The 13185-nt window shown below is 51.2% G+C and overlaps 2 non-coding genes across 2 annotated transcripts; both read left to right on the forward strand.

Annotated features, from left to right (window-relative positions):
* Positions 1-361: 361 nt before the first annotated feature.
* On the forward strand, positions 362-435 carry TRNAT-UGU. The gene has a single exon. It is a non-coding gene; the product is annotated as a tRNA-Thr (tRNA).
* A 3185-nt stretch (positions 436-3620) lies between these two features.
* Positions 3621-3692, forward strand: TRNAE-UUC. Its single transcript has one exon. It is a non-coding gene; the product is annotated as a tRNA-Glu (tRNA).
* Positions 3693-13185: the final 9493 nt, after the last annotated feature.

Genomic DNA, 13185 nt, shown 5'->3' on the forward strand with positions numbered 1-13185 from the left:
GCGTCTACTCTGTCACTTTAAGTTTGCTGCAGAAAGCTCTAGCCCTCTCATCGAAGTCGTTTTATTTTGTCAGCAAAACAAGGCAGTTTTGTCGCCAGATGTGGCATTGCAGTGTGTGCACCAGCCACAAGCTGCCGACCGAGGGAGCGTTGTGTGTTTTTCACATACCAGAGCAATATAATTCTGCTGAAACAACTTTGTAGTGCAAACCTGGCCAAAGATTCACTCACACACAACTTGTAAGGGAAATGTCACCTGCTTCTCTGCTTTGAAGAATCCAAACACAAGCAAAGCTTGTCAGGCCCTGGTGGTGATGGCAGGGAGTCAGGTGTGGGCAGACAGTGTGTTTTAGCCACCCATAGGCACCATGGCTTAGCTGGCTAAAGCGTCTGTTTTGTAAACAGGAGATCCTGGGTTCAACTCCCAGTGGTGCCTTGTTGACGGGTTGTTAAGGCACCTGCTATTGGCTACTGTCAGAAGACAAGATTCAGAGCTAGATGGGCCTTTGGTCTGGCCCAGTGTGGTTTTTCTTATAGTTTAAATTACACTCAAAGGCACTGATAATAGAGTTACTGAATGTTTGGGAGTTAAGAGCTGATAGGTCAGTGGTCCAGTCCCCACACAGATGACCCCCTCCCTCTGGGACAGGGGCAGGTCTGAGCTCTCACACCAAATGGCTCATTGTGGCTGCCAGAATCTGTGGGCAGCTCGTTTAGTTTACGGCAAAGGATGAGTCCTGCTTTGTGCACTGTGTGTGAGAATGAAAATCCTAAACCGCCCTTTGAAATAACAAATGCAGCAGGACGTGTTATTGTCCCTGCCCCAAAGCAGACATACCAATGGAGAAATGCCGTCGAGTCCAAGGTAATACTCCACTGCCATTTTACCTTTTTTGCTTGCTAAACTCCTTCTTATCTGCCCGGCCCAGGCTGTCCTCTGCCTCAGCTGCTGCTCCTGGCCTGCTCTAGAGTCAAACACGCAGGGGCCCCAGGGGAACAGAGGCTGGGACAAGGCAGCAGCCTGGGCTGGGCTGGGAAGATGCTGGGAGTTCTCGTTCCCTGAGAACTGGCCTGGCTCCTTCTCAACAGCGCACAAATCAATTCCATGTCCCCTCCCCAGAAAAACCCGCCTGGAGCCAAGGGCAGCATGGGATGATTCCCTCCAGTTCCCACCGAGGCAGGAGAGAACCCAGGGTGTTTCTAGCAGAGGTTATGGAACTGAGGGGAAACCAACCTTTAATAACAGGCAGTTCCAGTTTAAGCTAAGAGTTTTTAACAATTTCTACAACTAAACATCTCTTCAAACACAAGGGAGTGGAGATCAGTCAGTGTTCAGAGTCATCCCACATAAAAGAACCATGTTGTGATACATACTGGCCCCATCATGTGGCCATCACTCTCTGTTAAAAGTTTTAGTATTTTGCACAGAAACTTTCTTCCTCAGGAGAGTCCTGGGAACCAGGGCTGCCAGCCAGACAAACACCTTTAAGAGGTGGCATAATCTGTCAAAAAATGATCTCCCTCCTTCAGTTCAGTGACACCCTGAAATGTTACTTATCAGGGCAGAGCCGGAGGATTGAAAGCAACTACATCAAACCCCTGTGTAGCTAACAGGAATGAACACAAACACTCCCTTGTATCTGAAGAGATGTTTAGTTTTGCCCTTGGTAAACTACAAGACTAAAGGGAAAGGCAGTGGTGGTGCCAGATATAAAGAGTGAAACACGAGACAATCATCATAGTTATGCCCATAGTGACTGCAAATTATTTCTAAATTCTTCTTATTATCATCAGTGTATTATTTTCTCTGGAGTCTAGACATTGACTATATCTTGACCAAGAAATTTAGATCTTGATAAAATAATCAACTATCCCTGGTTAAGGCAATGGACTTGCTATCCCTCCCCCCATCAGGGATGGAATGCAAGGCTGAGTTCAACCCCCTGAAACATTTCAGTGCCCAGAGAAATCCTGACCCCGGCTGTTGGAATGATAGGGTGGAGATTCGAATAGGAAAGGGACTGTCTGAATTGTCAGTGTGGGGAATGAACAACAACCTATAGCAATGTCATTAACCACAAACACACTCTCATCCTGCTCCAGCTGGAAGGGAAATGGGCAGGAACTCTTGCTGTTCAGCCATGGACACACTTACACTAATGCACAGCCAGGAGTGTGCTGGGGGAGCTGGTCTGAGCAATTTGAAGTGACAATTCTGTGAGAACAGAATCATGGTGTAGTGAAATAACTGTACATTAAATACTTGTGGCTGAGTGGTTAAGATGATAGACTAGAAATCCATTGGGGTCTCCCCACACAGGTTTGAATCCTGCCAACTATGGAGGCATTAGTATGTTGCTAGTGCCTGAGTGTCCACAGAGCCAGATCTGGTCTCACTGTGAGGCTGGCTATACTTAAAATGCTGCTGTGACACTGCTCTAGCACTGTGGAGTAGACAGCTGCTACAGTAACTGGAGGGGTTTTATATCCCTCTAATAGCTACATTGACAGAACAATCTTTTTTTTCATTTAGCACTATCTAACCATGGCTTAGGTCAGCTTAATTATACTAGTTTTGGGGTTTTTCACACCCTGAAAGACCATCATGCTCCACCAACTGAGCTAGCTAGATTTAAAGTCAGTCAACTGCCCAGTCTCCATGTAGAAGGAGCCCTGAGGGTGTTTATTTTTGAGCTGAGGTTCCCTGTCTGACATTTGCCTTCTTTCCTGGTCCGTTATGTCTCCAGCGAGCAAACCGGACCTGTCACAAGGCTGGTTAGATGCTGCTTTCTAGCCCAGAGAGCTGGGGTTGCTTTAACATGCTGCCGCCATCAGCTGGTCAGAGTAACCAGGGTGGGAGGGTGGAATTTAGGATTCTCCCACCAAGGGGAGGTGCTGTTGGACTCATCTAGTGGGGGAGAGTGTGAGTCTTAGTTCCTCACATGCCACACACACATTTTCACAGGGAATCAGGTCCCCTGGGGAAAAACTCAAAAGAAGCCCAGGCCCAGGAGTGTCAGAGAAAGGAATCACTGTTTGATTTAGGAGATGGGTGAGGGAAACCTGCAGGTCCTTAGATCCCTCCAGCGCCTGATAGAACCATTTGTGGGGAAGGGCTGGGGAAGCCGAGGAGGACAAGGAGACGGGAAAAGGGCTTGCAGCTGTTGTGCAATCCCCATGCTCCCAGCAGAAGGGTCTGGGGGGCTCAGCACTCAGAACTCACAAGATGGCAAAGCTCAGAGCCCTGTTACACGGAGTCAGAATGTGATCAGCTCACACCCAGGGGGAGCAACACCCCTCCCTTGGTCTCTATGCCAGAGCTCCTATCAGCTCAGTCCTTCCCACAAGAGCGGGCTGCTGAGAGGGTTGCAATGGGGTAAATGAAGACGGAGGAGGATTGTTCCTCATGGGGTTTTTTTGTGTGTCTCTGTGATCCTGCTGGAGGAAGCATCATTTGAGTTTGTTTCAGTGACTTGGGTTGGGCTGAGGTTGTGACCCTGAGCACAGGGGTTCTCTGGTCCTAGCCCCTCAGGGAATGGACAATGGAGCAGTTTCAGAAAGTGGCTAGAAAGTGGCCTAAGAAAGTGTAGCATAAGTGAGAAGAAAAGCACCATCATCACCTCCCTGGTGGTCTAGTGGTTAGGATTTAGCACTTTCACTGCTAAGGCCTGGGTTCAATTCCCAGTCAGGGAAAAGTGACTTTAAGCCAAAAAAGCCTTCAGTTATTCTTCACTTGCAATGTAAAGAAATCCATGTTATTTTCCTGATTCCCCCATCTTCCCAGTGTCTCCATGGCAGGGCTGGCTCCAGGCACCAGCACAGCACCAGCAGGTCCCTGGGGTGGCCAATAGAAAAGAGGAGGCTTCAGGGGCAATTTGGCCCTCTCAGAGGGAAGGAACTTGCCACCAAAAGCAGCAGAGGTAGAGCTGCAGTTGATTGCAGCTTTTTTATTTATTTATTTTTCCGCTTGAGGTGGCAAAAACACTGGAACTGGCCCTGCTCCAGGGAAGACAATTTGTTAAATCCCAGATGAGTGCAGTTCTATCAGTTCTCAGCCTGAGTCCTTAGGTCTTAATCCTGAGGCTATTGTCCCACCATGGGGCCATTTCCCGCCTCTCTTTCCTAGGGAAGCACAATTTTCCTTGCACAGACACAGGAACAGCAAGATCTTTCCACTGTGCAAAGCAGGGGGCCAAATTCCATGGAAACAATGGAGAAGCAGGGGGCCCTGGGCACATCCAGCCCTGGCCGTGAGATGTTCCCTCCCCTCTTTCTTTATGCCCCTGTTGTTATTTCATGGATTGTCTGGGATGGGGGAAAGCTGAGTTCACTCCAGGTGGAGGGGAAAAAGGACCCCAAAAATCTCAGGACCCAACCCCTGCTACCAGGATCACCGAGGTGCTGGGGATTTGAGTAGGAAAGGGACTGTGTGAATTGTCAAGGTGGGGAATGAATAACAATGTACAACTAGATCCACCTCATTAACCACTGACACAGGCTAATCCTGCTGCCGATAGAAGGGAAACTGGGAGTGATTCTTTGCTGTTCAGCCATGGAAACAGTGACCCAATTGCACCGCAGTGAATGTGCTGGGGAAAGCTGGACTTCACAGGCAGGTGGAAATAGCAGATCCTAGAAACACCTGGAGCTCCCCACACCACGGCTGCCACCAGGGTCAGGTGTTGAGCGACTCACAGCGCCCCTCCCCTCCCATTACCTTCCAGCAGGAGGTAGCAGCACCCCCCACCCAATGCAGGGGAGAGGGCTCAGTGCATCTCTGCACCCTGAGTCCAGGGCACCCACTCTCTCTGCCCCACACATCGACTCTGGCCCTGCTGCAAAGTGACCCCTAAGAATCAGCAGCCTCCAGGACAGCAGGTTTTGCCTCAGAGCAGGGAATGTGTCCCCCATGCTGCTCTTAGGCCACTGGGTGCTCTGGAAATGGGACAGCTCTGAGTGTAAGCTGCAGTCTATGTGGGGATGTAGCTCAGCAGTAGAGCGTGTGCTTTGCATATGAGAGGTTCTGGGTTCAATCTCCAGGTTCCTTTCTTCACCCTCTGGCTTTGCTCATGCCCAGAGGGGATGTGGTCCAGCAGTCTCCCTGCAGGAGTTTTAATCCTGCTCAGTGAGGGGCAAGTGCCAATTGCATGGAAGGTCTGGGGGGTGGTTTCTGCTCCTAAGTCTCCTCTGCACATGTAAGATTCCTGCCTGCTGTGCTGCTTGGGACAAGGGTAGATGGGAAGGGCGAATCCTCCAGCACTGGAGGGAAAGGTCCCATCTGCACAGACTGAGAGGCAAGGAAACACAGGGGCAGTCAGTGCTCAGAGAGGAGAGAGGTCAGTGATTTACACCCACCAGGGGACACTGTCTTTTTGAGTATCACAGGGGCAGCTGTGTTAGTCTGGATCTGTAAAAAGAGACAGAGTTCTGTGCCACCTTATAGACTAACAGATGTACAGGAGCATAAGCTTTCGTGGGTGAATCCCCACTTGGTCAGATGAATGGAGTGGGAATTCTGTGCCTGGCTAGCCAACTCCAAAAGCAGTTTCTCCTCCCTTGATGCTCACACCTCAACTGCTAGAAGAGGGCCTCATCCTCCCTGATTGAACTAACCTCCTTAGCTCTAGACTGATTCTTGCCTGAATATTTATACCTGCCCCTGGAAATTTCCACTACATTCATCTGACAAAGTGAGGATTCACCCATGAAAGCTCATGCTCCAATATGTCTGTTAGTCTGTAAGGTGCCACAGGGCTCTTTGTCTTTTTGAGGTGAGTGCAGCTTGCTTGGGATGGTGCTGACGATGGATAGAAAAAAGGCTGGAGTCAATGACAGATGAGACCACAGAAGGGGAAGGGGAATGGCAGCCCCACAGAAGGTCCTGGGTGATCAGATGCCCCAGTTATTGCACCCTGGCCTGACACCGAGGGACCCAGCCCCCCTACAGTGATCCCATGGACAAGAACCTGGCTGGGAGTGGGGTGAAGGTTCCCTCTGGGCAAAGGGGAGCTGAAATCCCTCAGTGTCCTGGAGTTTAAGCAATGGAAGCTTCAAACCCTGCACGGGTGTGGGCTGAGGTGCATCAGCAGAAGGTTGGGCTGGACACGGGAGGTAGGTTTATATCATTTTTGGTGGTGCCCAGAATGGGACTAAGTCCTGCCCCACACCCCACACACACTTGCCTAAGGCTCTGGGAGGGAGTTTGGGTGAGGGAGGGAGAGGGGCTGGGCTCTGGGAGAGAGTTTGGGTGCAGGGTCTGGGCTCAGTCAGGGGGTTGGGGTGCAGGAGAGTGTGCAGCTGTGGGAAGAACAACTTGGGATTGCTTGGGGAAGCCACCTTTAAAAACACAAGTGTAACATGCTAGTTACATTTTAATAAGACCAAATTAAATGGTGCAGGACAGAGCCATCTACAGTCTATTGTCCTGGTCAATGGGAGCCATCAAGAGTCCAAACCACTATTAATGGCCCACACTTTGCATCATTACAACAGAACCTCAGAGTTATAGTTCATATTTCTAGTTTCAGATACAGGAATGATCGGTTCATACAAATAGGATGAACACACTCAGTAGATTATAAGCTTTGTAATGATACCTTACAAGAGACCTTTTGCATGAAGCATAGTCCAGTCACTTTATATTCACACTCATTAGCATATTTTCATAAAATCACATGGAGTGCAACGTCACAGCAGGGAAAGGGTTTTACTGCAGCACCTGGGAGCAGTTGAGTTTCATGTTCAGGCTGTGGTATGAGTTCCTCCAGGTTTCTCGTAAGCACACAGGGACCTTAGCGGGTGCTCTCGATACAGGAATGGGGAAGTGATGGGGATTGCATTTTCCTTTTTCAGTTTTGTATTTCCAATGACATTTCTGTTTGTGATTTCGTTTTGCTTTGTATAACTGTGTTTTCTCCTGGATTTGATATTTAACTAAAAAAAGAATAAGGCCTCAGGGCGCCGGATGGAGGAGCAGGTTGGGGCTAGGACTGCTACGAGAGCGAGAGTGGCAGGTTTTCTGTATTGTTTCCTGCCCTCATTTTCATGACTAGTTTCTCTGCTGCACGAAATTTGCTTCTTTTATGTGTGAGCCTGGCTAGCTCAGTTGGTAGAACATCAGACTCTTTATCTGAGGGTCCAGGGTTCAAGTCCCTGGTCAGATAAAAAAGGAATTATTCTCTTCAAAATGGAAGAAGACATCTCTCCAGCATGTTATTTAACATCACCTTCTTTTCACTAGGAAGGGCCATATGCTGCCTGGGACTGAAGGGGCAACTTCCTCACATGCCCACTGGCCTCTCAGTCTGGATTAAGAAAGGCCTCTGGGAGCTGCAGCAAACTGCTGCAGGCCAACTTGGTGAGCAAATGCAGGGCTGCCAGCACAGGGTCATCCTCAGCAGAGGTCTGGGAGTTCCCTATTGGTCCCATGGTGTAAGGGCCAGCACTCGGGACTTTGAATCCTGCAATCTGAGCTGAAGTCTCGGTGGGATCTGAGGACAATTCCTTGTGCCTCCTGTACCACAAATCCTGCTGGGTCTTCCAAGGCTCTATCTTGCTCTCTCCAATGCCATGAAAGCCTGTCTTTTACCCGCTAGCTGTTGTGACTTGAGCACAAGAGGGGACGTTTGATCCAGAAGCCTGGCCATGCCTGGAGTCCTGTAGGTAGGGATGCGAGCTCCATTTCCTCTGAGTCCTGAAGCTGGGCTGCAGCCTGGCCTAGGAGGTAGCCCTGTTGGTTGACCTACTGGCCCAAAGTCACTTGGGCGGCGTTGGTGTTCCCCAGGGATGCTGAAGGGCCTAAGGGAGGGAGGCTCAATACTCCCCCCCATCAGTCAGGGCGGAAGAGGAGGGCTGCAAGAGTGGGCAGGTTGATGGCTGGGCCTTCTAGCGTTCGGTTGGGGACGAGGTGGGGAACGCGAACCGGGAGAAATGGCTGCTGGCCTGTGAGGAATGGCTCAGCCGGTGGTGTAAGTGGACCTTGTCATTACCTACAAGGTTGTGATGCTCAAGACCCATCTGTGGGGAATTTCCTCAGCCAGGTATCTCCCCCTGCTCCATGAGTGCTGCAGAGACCGAACACGATGGCCTTCCACTTCTTGTGGGGCCATAGGACGTCCCTACCTAATCAGGAGAAGTGCGGCTTTTCTGCCGTATTAGAAGGGAGGTTGGGCCTGGTGGGCTTCGAAGACTTTTATGGCTCTACCTGTTTTGTTTTTCAATTTTCAGTGGGTGGCTGAGCTGGAAGGCAGGTCAGGCCTGAGGGGAATGATGGGGCAACCGCAAAGAACGCAACTGACTCTTCCGATATGGATGTATTTTTTTTACCCCACTGGGTGCAGCACCGGGTATGGGATGGCCGATGGTGGGGGAAGGGGGAGCCCCCCCTCTAGTGTTCTTCTACTCCCACCTGACACCCTACATGATTTTCAGTGGGTGGCTAGGTGGAAGGTGCTTGCAGGATGGCTTCATCCGCAACAGTGGCCGCCCTCACAGCAGAGGCGGCCACAGCAGCGAGGCCCCCCCCCACTTTGGCTCAGTCTGAACAGAGGTCAATGTACCACTGGGTGAGACAGGCCAATTTTAGGGAGCTTCCTCTGATGGTGAGCAACTGTCCCCAGAACTTACTGACAGGAGCTTTAAAGTATTTGCAAATGTGCACAGCCGGCATGTGCAGAGCAAAGGCGGCCCGGGGGCACTGTGTCAGGCTCTGGCACCGCTTGAGACAATGGACCATCTTCAGCCACCAGGTAACTCAGGATCTAAGGCAGGAATGGGGTGAGGAAGCAAGTCAAGCTGAGCAAGGCAGGCAAAAATTCATCTTGCCTTCATGGGCACTCGCAATGATGTCCTCTTTGGGTGCCAGGGCTGACAAAAACTTCCCAGACAGAGAAGCAGCAGGCCCAAAAAAGTGCTATTCAGGTGCTGACTTAGCTCTTTATGCTATTATGTGCCAGCAATGCCCCTCTGCCAGGTACATTGGCCAAACCAGACAGTCTCTACGTAAAATAATAAATGGACACGAATCAGACATCAAGAATTATAACATTAAAAAACCAGTCAGAGAACACTTCAACCTCCCTGGTCACTCGATTACAGACCTAAAAGTTGCAATATTACAAGAAAAAACCTTCAACAGACTCCCACAAGAGACTGCTGAATTGGAATTAATTTGCAAAGTGGACACCATTAAATTAGGCTTGAATAAAGACTGGGGGTGGATGGGTCATTACACAAAGTCAAACTATTTCCCCATGTTTATTTGTCCCCCTACTGTTACTCACACCTTCCTGTCAACTGTTGGAAATGGGCCATCCTGAATATCACTTAACCTTAACTGCTCACTCTTGTTATAGTGTCTATGGCAACACCCATTTTTTCATGTTCTCTGTATATCTATATCTATGGCTATGGCTACACTTACAAATCTGCAGCGCTGGTAGTTGCAGCGCTGGTCGTCCAGCTGTGCAGGGCCAGCGCTGGTGTGTGGCCACACTCACAGCTACCAGCGCTGCAGTGTGGCCACATTTGTAGCATTTGCAGCGCTGTTGGGAGTGATGAATTATGGGCAGCTATCCCAGCGTTCAAGTGGCAGCAACGTGCTTTTCAAAAGAGGGGGGTGTGGGGCAGTGTGAGAGGGACGGGGGGGGAGAGAGAGAGAGTGGATTTTTGGAACCGACACTGGGCAAAATCAGAAAATTTTCCCATCCCCTTACTGTTAACTGCAAACAACCTGCATCCAACATACTCTTTCCCCCCTCTGCCCCCTCCCCCCGTTTCTCTCAAGCAAAGCAAACACTCAACCCCTGCAGGGGTTATCTCATTTCATTGTTGACAGTAGTTACAGATTAATGACAGTAAACAGGAGCTATGTTTGAAGCAGCTCCCGGTGCCGTGCACGGAGCCCGGAGCTCCGAATTGACAACAAAACAAAGAGAGGCTGCATAACAAAACAAAGGGAATAATTTAGTTAAAAGCATTCTGGGATACTCCTTATACCCTGGAGGCCAATAACAGCGCTGGTGAGTGTCCACACTTGATGACCAGCGCTGCAGAACCAGCGCTGCAACCCTTATACCCCAAGCAGACCTGGGTGTACGGCCAGTGCTGCAGCCAGGGAGTTGCAGCGCTGGTTGTGCCCTGCAAGTGTGGACAGGGTGTAATTGCAGCGCTGGAAAGCCTCTACCAGCGCTGCAACTTGCAAGTGTAGCCAAGCCCTATATCTTCCTGCTGTATTTTCCACTGCATGCATCCGATGAAGTGGGTTTTAGCCCACGAAAGCTTATGCTCAAATAATTTGTTAGTCTCTAAGGCACCACAAGTAGTCCTTGTTCTTTTCGCAGATAAATTAATGGAGGTTAAGTCCATGAATGGCTATTAGCCAGGCTGGGTAAGGAATAGTGTCCCTAGCCTCTGTTTGTCAGAGGGTGGAGGTGGATGGCAGGAGAGAGATCACTTGATCGTTACATGTTAGGTTCAGTCCCTCTGGGGCACCTGGCATTGGCCACTGTTGGCAGATAGGATGCGGGATTGGATGGACCTTTGGTCTGACCCAGTATGGCCATTCTTATGTTCTTATGAAGGGAGGAGCAGAGCCATGTGACAGTTTCTGTAGTGTAGTGGTTATCACATTTGCCTAACACGCAAAAGGTCCCTGGTGCAGAAACATGCTACCTTAATTTTCCCAGCTCCTACTGGCCTGTCCCTGCTGTTGTAGGAGCAGCAGTGATTTCTATGCTCAAAAGGTCTGTTATACTTCCCCTGCTCCCACTTTTGTCTCCTCTCCCTCTCTGAATGCCTGTGAAGTGGCTTTTCCCCTCCCGCTCCCTCCTGGAATGCTGGTGGGATGAATGGGCTGGTTGAAGAGCAGAAGAGCTCCCAGGTAGACAAGGTGTCTGGGACGCTAATTAGGCAGCGATCACACACCCAGAGCATGGACACTGCCCAAGGTGGAGTGTGACCAACCAGATGCAGCCAAGTCATCTCTAGTCGCAGGCCATGAGGTGCAGGCCCTTAAAAGGGGAAGGGGCCCTGTGCTCAGGAGAGCACTCACAAGCTTGTACCTCCACTGAATGCCCTTTGCCCGGACCGCCTGGCCAGTGGTTCTCTGCGTTGTATTTCATTGTGCCTCAGGAAGACTTACCTTCATTGCACCATCCATAGCTGCGCTGTGGGCAGGGGCGGCTCTAGAAATTCCGCCGCCCCAACAGGGCGGCACGCTGGCCGCTCGCGCCGCCCTTCCTCGGTCCCGCGGCTGGGGCAGAAGTGCCTGCGGACCGTCCCGTGGTCCCGCGGCTCCGGTGGAGCATCCGCAGGCATGCCTGCGGGAGCTCCGTCCGAGCCGCGGGACCAGCGCACCCACCGCAGTCATGCCTGCGGGAGCTCAAGCGGAGCCGTGGGAAGAGGGGACCCTCCGCAGTCATGCCCGCGGCAGGTCCGCTCGTCCCGGGGCTCCGGTGGACCGCCCTGCCAGGACAATGCCGCCCTGCCAGGACAATGCCGCCCCACACGCCTGCTTGGCGCGCTGGGGTCTGCAGCCGGCCCTGGCTGTGGGACACTTACCTTGAAGAATCCTGACATCTCCAGTGCCATGCCAGTCCTGGGAGCGTGAGTATGCGAGTGCGAGTGTGACACCCCCCCACCCCCGCTTATTTTGAGGTTAGCTGTCAGTGTAATAAATGTGCTGCTTTCTGCCAAACTCTGGTTGGTCATTAGTCCTTCCTACGCTTACTACCTGGCCCAGTTTTGGGTAACACCTGCGATAAACTCAACCCCTGCAGGGCAGAGGGTGGTGAAATGAGCTGAGAAAAAGCCTTGGCATCAGCAGGGGAAAGCTAGAGGATCTTGGCCAGTCACCTTTTGAAGCCTTGTGGCTTGGTCTCCTCTGCCCTTGGAGGTTGGCCTATGGCGGCCGGCTCTTCCTGCTGCCTCCTTTGTGTGACTTGCCAAAGGAGGGAGTGAGGCAGGGATGGGGCAAAAGAGGAAAGTCGAGCTGAGGAAGGCAGGGCAGAAGCTAAGTGCCTCAGTGCGGCTAAGTGGGGTTAGTAGAGTGTCACCATTCGTTCTGCAAAGCCTGGGGAGGTGCGGTTGGCTGCTGGGAGGCAGAATCTTGTGCCTGCCTCTTGGCTTCCCAGGGATGGCTACTTGCAGCCCAGGAGAAGAAGGATGGTTCTGGGTGAAAAGAAGACAAGCAAAGCTCTGGGAGGAAATTTGGGTGTGTGGTGCTGGCTCTGCGCTGGGGGAGGGGGTTGGGGTGCAGGAGGGGTGGCGCTTACCCCGGGCAGTGCAGCTCCCAAAGTGACCGGTACACACAACCCTGCGACAGCAGGTCCTAGGTGGGCCATGCCAGGGGGTCTCTGTGTGCCACTGCCTGCAGGCGCCGCCCCCAGAGCTCCCATTGGCTGCAGTTCCTGGCCAATGGGAGCTGCGGAGTTGGTACTTGGGGCAGAGGCAATGAATGAAGACACTCCCCCCACCCCAGGGGATGCTGGGACATGCCAACCACTTCTGGGAGTGGCACGGAGGGACGGAGGCAGAGTGGGCAGGGAGCCACCTTAGTGTTGCTGGCACATCTCTGCACACCCATGGAGGGAGGGGAGCAGAGGGCCTCCATGTGCTGCCTGGGGGAGGGGCAGAGCACAGAGCTGCCTCCCCTCCCTGGTCTGTTACAGGAGTGGGTGGGTGGGGTCTTTTGGCCTGCAAGGTGCAGCAGGTCGGACTAGATGATCACACTGGTCCCTTCTGACCTTAAAGGCTCTGAGTCTAAAAGGGAGAGGGAAGTAAAGAAATTTTTTAAAAAAAATAAAGCAAACATTGTAATACCAGGATAACTTCAACAGCTCATTGTATAGTCCCGCCCCTTTCTTCCTCCACTGGGTGTTGAATGACCTGCAGGACATTGATTCTCTCATTACATTGATAAACTGATACAATGTGACTGAAATTAAACCAAACCAACATCTTATGCTTGCCCAATGAGGCTAGACCAGCATTGAGGAGCTTTTCTGCCTGTTAAAATGTACTGGAATCTCATCACTAAAAAAAATCAACCTCCATCTTCACTTGGGTTTGATCAATCAGCCTTTTAATTAGCCACCAAAGTTGTTAATCACAGGGTATGTCTACACTACGGGATTATTCCAATTTTACAGAAAACAGTTTTTGGAAACAGATTGTATAAAGTCAAGTG

This window comes from Mauremys reevesii, linkage group 12 (assembly GCF_016161935.1).
Source record: "Mauremys reevesii isolate NIE-2019 linkage group 12, ASM1616193v1, whole genome shotgun sequence".
NCBI classification, from domain to species: Eukaryota; Metazoa; Chordata; order Testudines; family Geoemydidae; genus Mauremys; species Mauremys reevesii.